Source organism: Terrapene carolina, unplaced genomic scaffold (assembly GCF_002925995.2).
Source record: "Terrapene carolina triunguis isolate 2854851 unplaced genomic scaffold, T_m_triunguis-2.0 Scaffold771, whole genome shotgun sequence".
Lineage (NCBI taxonomy): Eukaryota > Metazoa > Chordata > Testudines > Emydidae > Terrapene > Terrapene triunguis.
The window spans coordinates 614,117-623,394 of record NW_020665122.1 but is presented as its reverse complement, the minus strand read 5'-3'; the positions used below and the strand labels follow the sequence as shown (position 1 = coordinate 623,394).

At 51.6% G+C, this 9,278-nt stretch overlaps 1 pseudogene; it reads left to right on the top strand.

Annotated features, from left to right (window-relative positions):
* The first annotated feature begins 7,448 nt into the window (after positions 1 to 7,448).
* LOC112125868 lies at positions 7,449 to 8,488 on the top strand (annotated as a pseudogene).
* Positions 8,489 to 9,278: the final 790 nt, after the last annotated feature.

The following is a 9,278-nucleotide window of genomic DNA, read 5'->3' as shown; positions in this document are numbered from 1 at the left end:
AGGAGGCCAGTGCCACTCTTAAAGTTTTAAGCAGCCACAAGTCTACGGCTTACCATGTTTGACAGCTAGACAAAGTCCGGTGTCCTGCCCTGCTCCTCAGCTCGCCACAGCAAGACCGCAGGCACTGTAGGCGAGGGCCGAAAATTCGACCTTGTCCTCAGTGCGCGTGTGATAGGTGCTCTGCATGGTCTTGTTGAAAGACTATGTTCTCTGTTCACAGATACATTGATCTGTCTCAGGAATTCACTCCCTTTTTCCAATTCCCACAGCCACATCTGCCCAGAGGCTAGCGCACATTAGGAGGAGGAAGAAGAGGACACGGGAAGACATGTTTGCTGAACTAATGGGATGCTCCCGAGCACAGGCAGCCCAGCAGACACAGTGGAGGGAGAACTTGTCCCAAATGCACCGGGCAAACATGGAACGGGAGGAGAGGTGGCGACAGGAGGACAGGCAGGCGACTCAAACGCTGCTTGGACTAATGAGGGAGCAAACGGAAACGCTCCGCCGCCTTGTGGATGTTCTGCAGGACCGGAGGCAGGAGGAGAGAGCCCCGCTGCAGTCTCTCTCTAACTGCCCTGCCCCACCACCAAGTCCCATACCCCCCTCACCCAAAGTCCAAACACGGAGGGGCGGAAGGGGCCGTGAAAAATTTCACTCCACCCCTGCGGACTGCTCTACCACTAGAAGGCTCTCATTCCCCAAAATTTGAAAAGTCCTTTCCTACCCGCCTCACACAAGACCCCGTCCAAGTTTCACCCCCCCGTTCCATGTGCGGTTGTTAATAAAAAATAAGTTTTTGTTCATTATTGTTTCCATCCTCTTCTTTTAGATGAGAGTCTGTCTGAAGGGGGGGGAAGGGGCTTGGTAATTGGACAGGACAGTCACCTTTAGCAGGGGGCAGGTCCAGCAGCAGGGCACATATACAGTGCAGTGACTAGTTATCCTGGTCAGTCTGGGAGGTGGTTTTCATGTTCTGTGTGGTGGGGGGGGTGGTGTTGCTCTGTGACTTGGTGGCGGGGGAGGGCAGTTACAGATCTTATGCAGCGGTCCTTACCCTGGATCACAGAGCCGCGCAGCAGGGGATCTGTAACCCTCCTCCCCCTGCAAGACAGTCACATAGCCGACACATACACGCAGTCCCGGCCAGGAGGGCTGGCAGGCTCCGTTGAAACAACCAGTCCACCACCGCGGAGCCTGTCATTCCTGGAGTTTAGAAGCATCATTTGCATCACAACACTAAACCCGCCCCCCGCCACAGTCTGCGTCCCAGGTTTAAAACATTCCCGCGAAAACAGTAATAAAGACAACGGTGTCCATTAACAAAACAGAACAGATTTTATTTTTTGGGAAGGGGGTGAAGGGGGTATGTAACTGGAGAGGATAGTCGACGGCAACTGGGTAAAGAAACGGGGGCAAGTTCAGCTTCTGTGTCCACAAACTTAAAAGTCACTGGGTACCCTGCTCAGCCTTGAAACTGGCTTTCAAAGCCTCCCGGATGCACAGCGCGTCCCGCTGGGATCTTCTAATCGCCCGGCTGTCTGGCTGGGCGTAATCAGCAGCCAGGCTATTTGCCTCAACCTCCCACCCCGCCATAAAGGTCTCCCCCTTGCTCTCACAGAGATTGTGGAGCACACAGCAAGCTGCAATAACGATGGGGATATTGGTTTCGCTGAGATCACAGCGAGTCAGTAAGCTTCTCCATCTCCCCTTGAGACGGCCAAAAGCACACTCCACCACCATTCTGCACTTGCTCAGCCGGTAGTTGAAGAGTTCTTGTGCAGTGTCCAGGGCCCCAGTATAGGGCTTCATGAGCCAGGGCATTAGCGGGTAGGCTGGGTCCCCGAGGATCACTGTAGGCATCTCCACATCCCCAACAGTTATCTTGTGGTCCGGGAAGTAAATACCTTCCTGCAGCCGTCTAAACAGACCAGAGTTCCTGAACACGCGAGCGTCATGAACCTTGCCCGGCCATCCGACGTAGATGTTTGTAAACCGTCCCCGATGGTCCACCAGTGCTTGCAGCACCATTGAAAAGTAGCCCTTTCTATTGATGTACTGGCTGGCCTGGTGGCCCGGTCCCAGGATAGGGATGTGAGTCCCATCTATAGCCCCACCGCAGTTTGGGAATCCCATCGCAGCGAAGCCATCTATGATGGCCTGCGCGTTTCCCAGGGTCACTACCTTTGACAGCAGTACCTTGACGATTGCCTTGGCTACTTGCAGGACAACAACCCCCACGGTAGATTTGCCCAAGCCAAAGTGGTTCGCGACTGACCGGTAGCTGTCCGGCGTTGCAAGCTTCCAGAGGGCTATGGCCACTCGCTTCTGGACAGTCAGGGCTGCTCGCATGCGGGTGTCCTTGCGCTTCAGGGCAGGGGACAGCAACTCACAAAGTTCGAGGAAAGTCCCCTTCCGCATGCGAAAGTTTCGCAGCCACTGGGATTCATCCCAGACCTGAAGCACTATGCGGTCCCACCAGTCCGTGCTTGTTTCCCGGGCCCAGAATCGCCGTTCAACAAAATCCACATGCCCCATTGCCACAGTGATGTCCTGGGCGCTGGGGCTCGTGGTTTCTGACAGCTCTGTGCTACTCTCCGACTTCAGGCCCTCACGGCGGTGCCGTAGCCTCCTCGCCTGATTTCTCTGCATCTGCCTCAGGGAAAGGTGTATGATAAGCTGCGAGGTGTTGAGAACGGCCACAACTGCAGTGATGGTCGCAGCGGGATCCATGATCGCAGTGCTGTGGCGTCCGCGCTGTCACAGATCAAAAAGTGCGCGAACTGATTTCCCGCCGGCGCTTTCAGGGAGGGAGGGAGGGAGGGCGGTAGTGACTGACGGATGACGACAGTTACCCAAAAGCACCCTCGCCACATTTTTTTACCCAGAAGGCATTGGCGGATCGACCCAGAATTCCAATGGGCGGCCGGGACTGCGGGAACTGTGGGATAGCTGCCCACAGTGCACTGCTTCCAATGTCGACGCTTTCCCTGGTAGTGTGGACTGACAAAGTCGAATTACTGTCCTTAGTGTAGACACATACGTTCGACTTTCTAATATCGATTGCACATATTCGATTTAAATAAAATCGAACTACTCTCGTAGTGTAGACATACCCTCAGTTTCCCCATTTGTAAAATCCAGGAGACTGCTACTGACCTCCTTGGCAAAGTTCTTTGAGATCTACTGAGATAACTGGCTCTATGGATATGGAGAAAGTGGTGGACATGATATATCTTGACTTTAGCAAAGCTTTTGATACGGTCTCCCACAGTATTCTTGCAAGCAAGTTAAAGAAGTATGAGCTGGATGAATGGACTATAAGTTGGATAGAAAGCTGGCTAAATCATGGGGCTCAGTGGATCATGATCAACGGCTCGATGTCTAGTTGGCAGCTGGTATCAAGCAGAGTGCCCCAGGGGTCGGTCCCGGGGCCGGTTTGTTCAGCATCTTCATTAATGATCTGGATGATAGGATGGATTGCACCCTCAGCAAGTTCACAAATGATACTAAGCTGGCAGGAGAGGTAGATACGCTGGAGGGCAGGTATAGGGTCCAGAATGATCTAGACAAATTGGAGGACTGGGCCAAATCTGATGAGTTTCAACAAGGAAAAGTGCAGAGTCTTGCACTTAGGATGGAAGAATCCCATGCACCGCTACAGGTTGGGGACTGACTGGATAAGCAGCAGTTCTGCAGAAAAGGACCTGGGGATTATAGTGGATGAGAAGGTGGATATGAATCAGCAGTGTACCCTTGTTGCCAAGAAGATCAATGGCATATTGGGCTGTATTAGTGGGAGCATTGCCAGCAGATCGAGGGAAATGATTATTCCCTCGATTCGCCACTGGTGAGTATTGCGTACAGTTTTGGGGCCCCAACTACAGAAAGGTTGTGGACACATTGGAGAGAGTTCAGCGGAGGGCAACAAAAATGATTAGGGTGCTGGGGCACATGACTTACCAGGAGAGGCTGAGGGAACTGGGCTTGTTTAGTCTGCAGAAGAGAAGAGTGAGGGGGGATTTGATAGCAGCCTTCAACTACGTGATGGGGGGGGGGTTGCAAAGAGGATGGAGCTCGGCTGTTCTCAGTGATGGCAGATGACAGAACAAGCAGCAATGGTCTTAAGTTACAGTGGGGGAGGTCTAGGTTGGATATTAGGAAACAATATTTCACTAGGACGGTGGTGGTGGAGCACTGGAATGGGTTCCCTAGGGAGGTGGTGGAATCTCCATCCTTAAAGGTTTTTGAGGCCCGGCTTGACAAAGCCCTGGCTGGGATGATTTAGTTGGGGATTGGTCCTGCTTTGAGCAGGGGACTGAACTAGATAAATTCCTGAGGTCTCTTCCAACCCTAATATTCTATGATTCTATGAAAACCAAGAATCCGTATATTTTGTTAAAATGACAGATTCGTACATTCCAAGGCTCACCCATCAGCTATGGGCTGGATGGAGGAATCCCTGGCTCTCTGGCCTGGGCTATGCAGGAGCTCAGATGGAATGATCGGAACAGGAATAGAACCCAGGAGTCTGGACTCCCATCTTCACCCCCACCCCCCATCAAATCCATGACCCAAGCAGGAAGGGCCAGGGGGTATGATTGACAAGTGGCAAATCTGACACCAATCAAATCCAATTTTGAGACCATCAACCTCTGGAACACCTTGCCACTGAATGCTGCCATGGCCAATTGCTCAGCCAAAGGAAAGGATGTTGGGTCAGACGACAGGGAATGCCTGGAATTAAAGCGGTGGCCTGGGGGACTCAGGGCCACAGGAAACTCATTGCCAATCACAGTCAGAAGAAAGCAAGAGGTGGTCCTATGAGTAAGGCTGCTTGACTGTCACAGAGGTCAGGGAAGTCACGGATTCTGTGACTTTCTGTGACCTCCATCACTTCTGCAGCCCCCGGTGCTGGCTCAGGGGCCAGCAGCAGCAGTTTGGGTGGAGGCTCAGGGCTGGGGCAGGCAGTTGGGGTGCAGGGTGGTGCTTACCTGGGGTGGGGGCTCCCTGCCTCCCACCGGCATGTCCCTGCAGTTCCTAGGCAGAGGGGCCAGGGGGCTCTGTGCTGCCTGCGCCCGCAGGCACCGCCCCCGCAGCTCCCATTGGCTGCGGTACTTGGCCAATGGGAGCTGTGGAGTTGGCGCTTGTGGTGGGAGCAGAACGTGGAGCCCCCCTGGCCACCCCTCCCCCTAGAAGCTGCAGGGACATGCTGGTCAGAACCAAATAGGGACCCTGTGAGCCCTGCCAACCCCACCCCGAAGTGCTTGTGGGGGTCCTGGGCTGTGTGCCACTGCCCCCACCCTCCCAGCACCAGTGGTGGTCCTGGGCCATTCCCTGAGCACCCGTGACACCCCCAGCCTCCCCCCCTCCCCGAGTACCCCAGACCCCCGGCCCAAGTTTTAGTTCGGGGTATATAGTAAAAGTCATGGACAGGTCACAAGCCCTGAATTTTTGTTTACTGCTCATAACCTGTCCATGACATTTACTAAAAATACCTGTGACTAAAATGTAGCCTTACCTATGAGTAATGAGGACAAGAGGAGACTTTATAGCCAGGAGTTAAAACTCAGAGTAAGATGCTTGGAAAGGGGTTAGACCCACCTGTTTAGAGCAGGCTAGCAGAGAATTTCCTCCACAGGGAGATTATTCCATCCTTATCCACTAGGGCGTGTCTTGTGCCTTCCTCGGAAGCAGCTGGGCTTTGCTAGAGACAGGACGCCGGGGTAGATGGGCTCGTTGAGCAGTTTCTCTCTCCTTGGGCATTCCAGCTTTAGCCACTGGACCCCATCCCCTGAGGCAGGAATAGAACCCAGGAGTCCTGATTCCCAGTTCTCCCTGCTCTAGCCACTAGACCCCACCACCAAGGAAGGAATAGAACCCAGCTCCCCTGATTCCCAGCTCCCACTGCTCTAACCACTAGACCCCACGACCCAAGGCAGGAATAGAACCCAGGCATCCTGAGTCCCAGCCCTTAAGAAGGCCCAAGGCTGCCAGGTGGAAAGCCCCTTCCAGGCACAGAAGCACGGCACTTTCTCCTGCTGGGTTAGGCGTGTGCATTTGTGAAACCACTTCAGCTTTTGAGGTTTTCTGCATCAGCCAGACTGCAGTTCCCCTTCCCGTTGCCTGCCCCCAGCTTGCCGAGCCTCACGTGTGCCGGTGATGCTCAGGTCTGTGCTGGGGATCTGCTGGCCAGATATCAAACGAGAAGGGAACCCAGTGGAGACGGCTCTGACGTAAGGGCAAAGTTGCTCTGAATTCTCAGCCTCCTGCAGCTGATAATTCATAAATCCGTCCGTCTGGAACCCAGACAGGCCCCTAGATCATTTCAGTCTCGTCTCCGGCACAGCCCAGGCAAGGGGCTCTCAATTAGTCCCCCCATACTGAGCCCAATCCCTCATGTTTGCCAAGAGCATCTTCCGGAAAAGCCACCAGGTGTTTGTCCGGCTGTTCTTAAAACCTTCCAGTGGCGGGGATCCCCAAACCACCCCTGGAAGCCAATTCCAGAGCGTCTCCCCCTTGAGAGTTAGAAAGTGTTTCCCAACATCTGACTTAAAATGTACCAACTTTTAAATGTGGGGAGTAAAAGTGCTGAGTTTGCAGTTTAAAAAGAATCTGGATTTTTTTAAATGGAAAAATCACTGGTTTTTTCCCCCCAAAAACCAGTTTGCAAAAATCAAAGCTTGGGCTAAAAGCTGTTTTCTGAAAACTCAAGATTTTTACCAATCCTCTGAATGGTTTTCATCAAAACTGACGGTTTTGAATCAAACCCCAAAGACAGTTATTGGAATCTGATTGGTTTTTTTTCCCTTACCAAAAATCTGTTTTCAAAACCCAGCATTTGGGCTTAAAACAGTTTACAAAAACTGAACATTTGACTCAAACCCCACGTTTTTTTCTTACCAAAACTGCCATTTTTTAATCCATCCCCCAAAACATTTACTCAAACTGCCAAATTTTTTACCCCAGTCAGTTTCCAAAACCTGAAACAAATCCAGTTTCCACTTCTTTCATTAACAACAAAAAATTGTATCACATTTTTCTAAAGGAACCAGATCTGGTTTGAAATTCCTGGTGATAAATCACTGACGTATCCATCTGGTTCCATCCATTTCCCTATTACTCCAGAGTCCTTGCTCTCACTTAGGAAGGAAAGGGTCATACAATGGTGCTGATGAGGATATTGCAAAAATCCTGGGCACAGAACGCTCAATGAAAGAGGGGGCCCATAGCTCTGTCTTGTAGCAGTGAGTTCCACTGGCCATATCCCAGTTGATTGTAGAATACCCAGCCTGGATAGTCTGGAGGACCAGAGGGTGCCCAGAGACGTCCTCTCCAATGATGCATTCCTGACCCTCTGGTATTTCTCCCTTCCTTGTCTTCCATTCTCTGTTTTTCCCTCCTCTGTGGTCATTTTTAACCCCTCTTCTGTCTCTCCCCAGGGCACCATGGACAAAGGCAACATGACCATCCAACCAACCACTGGGGAGAATTCCAGCCAGACCCCAGCTGCTGCGAGCGCTACTCACTTCACCGCAGCCATGTTACTCTTCCCCACCTTCCTGGTGGGTATGGTGGGGAATGGGCTGTACCTGTGGGTGCTGGGGCTGAAGATGAGGAGGACAGTGACCACGCTCTGGTTCCTCCACTTTGTCTCCTGCTACCTCCTCTTCACCATGCTGATCCCCTTCTTCATCCTCCTGGGTTTCCACTGGGTCTTCATCATGTCTATGTGCAAACTCCTCTGTGCATGCCTCCTTCTGGGCATGTTCACCTCCATCTTACTTCTCGCCCTCATCAGCCTGGACTTAAACACCCTTATTCAAAATCCCATCTGGTTTCGGAATCACCACTCCCTACCCTGGGCTGGAAAGCTGGTTGCAAACATGCGGCTGGCCTCCTTCGGTCTCAGCGCTCCCTACCTGGCTTTTGGGGAGACCCGGCTGGTGGACGGGGGCACAATCATCTGCATCAACAATTACAACATCTCCGGAGACTGGAACGGAGCCGAGAGGTAGGCCCTGGGCAGACAGGTCCACCTGGCTGTCCTCATGGTCTGGTTCCTGCTGGCTTCCTGCTGCCCTTCTCCACCATCGTGGGATGCTATGTCTGCGTGGGGCTGGAGATGAAGGGGAAGAAGTGGGCATGGGCTGGGAACCCCCTGAACGTCATGGTGGCCATGGTGGTTTCCTTTTTCCTCAGCTGACTGCCCTACCACCTCTCCCACAACTTGAAGCTCTACAAGAAGGAGGTGCCAGAGTTGGTAACGGGCACCCTCTTTGTCATTTTCACCTTCACATCCTGCTTCAATTCCTCCTTATCCCCCATCGTCTACCTCTTCATGGGGGAGAAGTTCTGACAGGTGTTCAGGATGTCTCTTCTCACTCTGGTCAAAGCGGCTTTTGTCGATGATCACGGAGGCAGTGCCCCTGAGTCTAATGGAAGACAGGGGTCAGAAGTTCAGAACACAAAACAGGAGATGGCCTAAAGGTGCCCAGACTTAGGGAGAGTTGAAAACTTGGCATCCCCTTTGTTCCCAGATCCCATATGGTTCTAAAATCTGGAGGGTTCCAGGTATATCGCTGTTTATAAACACTGCAGTGTTCCTGGATTCTAAATTCCCTGCTCTCTTTCGAGAATCCCATGTGTTCTAGGTCTTTCAATTTTTTCAAGCTCAGTGGGTCATCAATGGAACCAGATCAGTAGTCAGTTCCAGAATCGTGTTTGTTTTAGATCACTCAATGTATTCTCACCTAATTGATTCTCTTGGATTCTGCATCACTAGCTGGCTCTGGAATATCATTTATCGTAAGCGTCTCAATGTGTTCAAATTCAAAGTCTATGGGTTCTATATTCCTGACTGGATCTAGGACATCACTGGATTCTTGAGTGTTTTCAAACCACATGGAATCCAACAGGTTCCAGATTGTTTCCTAAAAATTTCATCATGGTCCTAGATTTCCAAATGGTTTTTAATCCATTAGGTGTAGTATATTATAGAAGAGTCAGTATATTGTAATAGCGATATCTACCTCTTCTCTAGTGTTTGTCATCAGTAGATCTCAAAGAATTTTACCAAGGTCAGTAGCAGTCTTCCAGTTTTTACAAATGGGGAAACTGAGACACAGAATGGGGAAGTGACTTGGCCAAAGTCACCCAGTAGAACCTTTGGTCTGTCCAGTGGCAGAACCAGGAACAAATCCAGATCTCCTGCGTCCCAGCCCAGGTCTCTATCCATTGCATCTCCTTAGATTGTGAGATCTCTAGCCCACAGACTG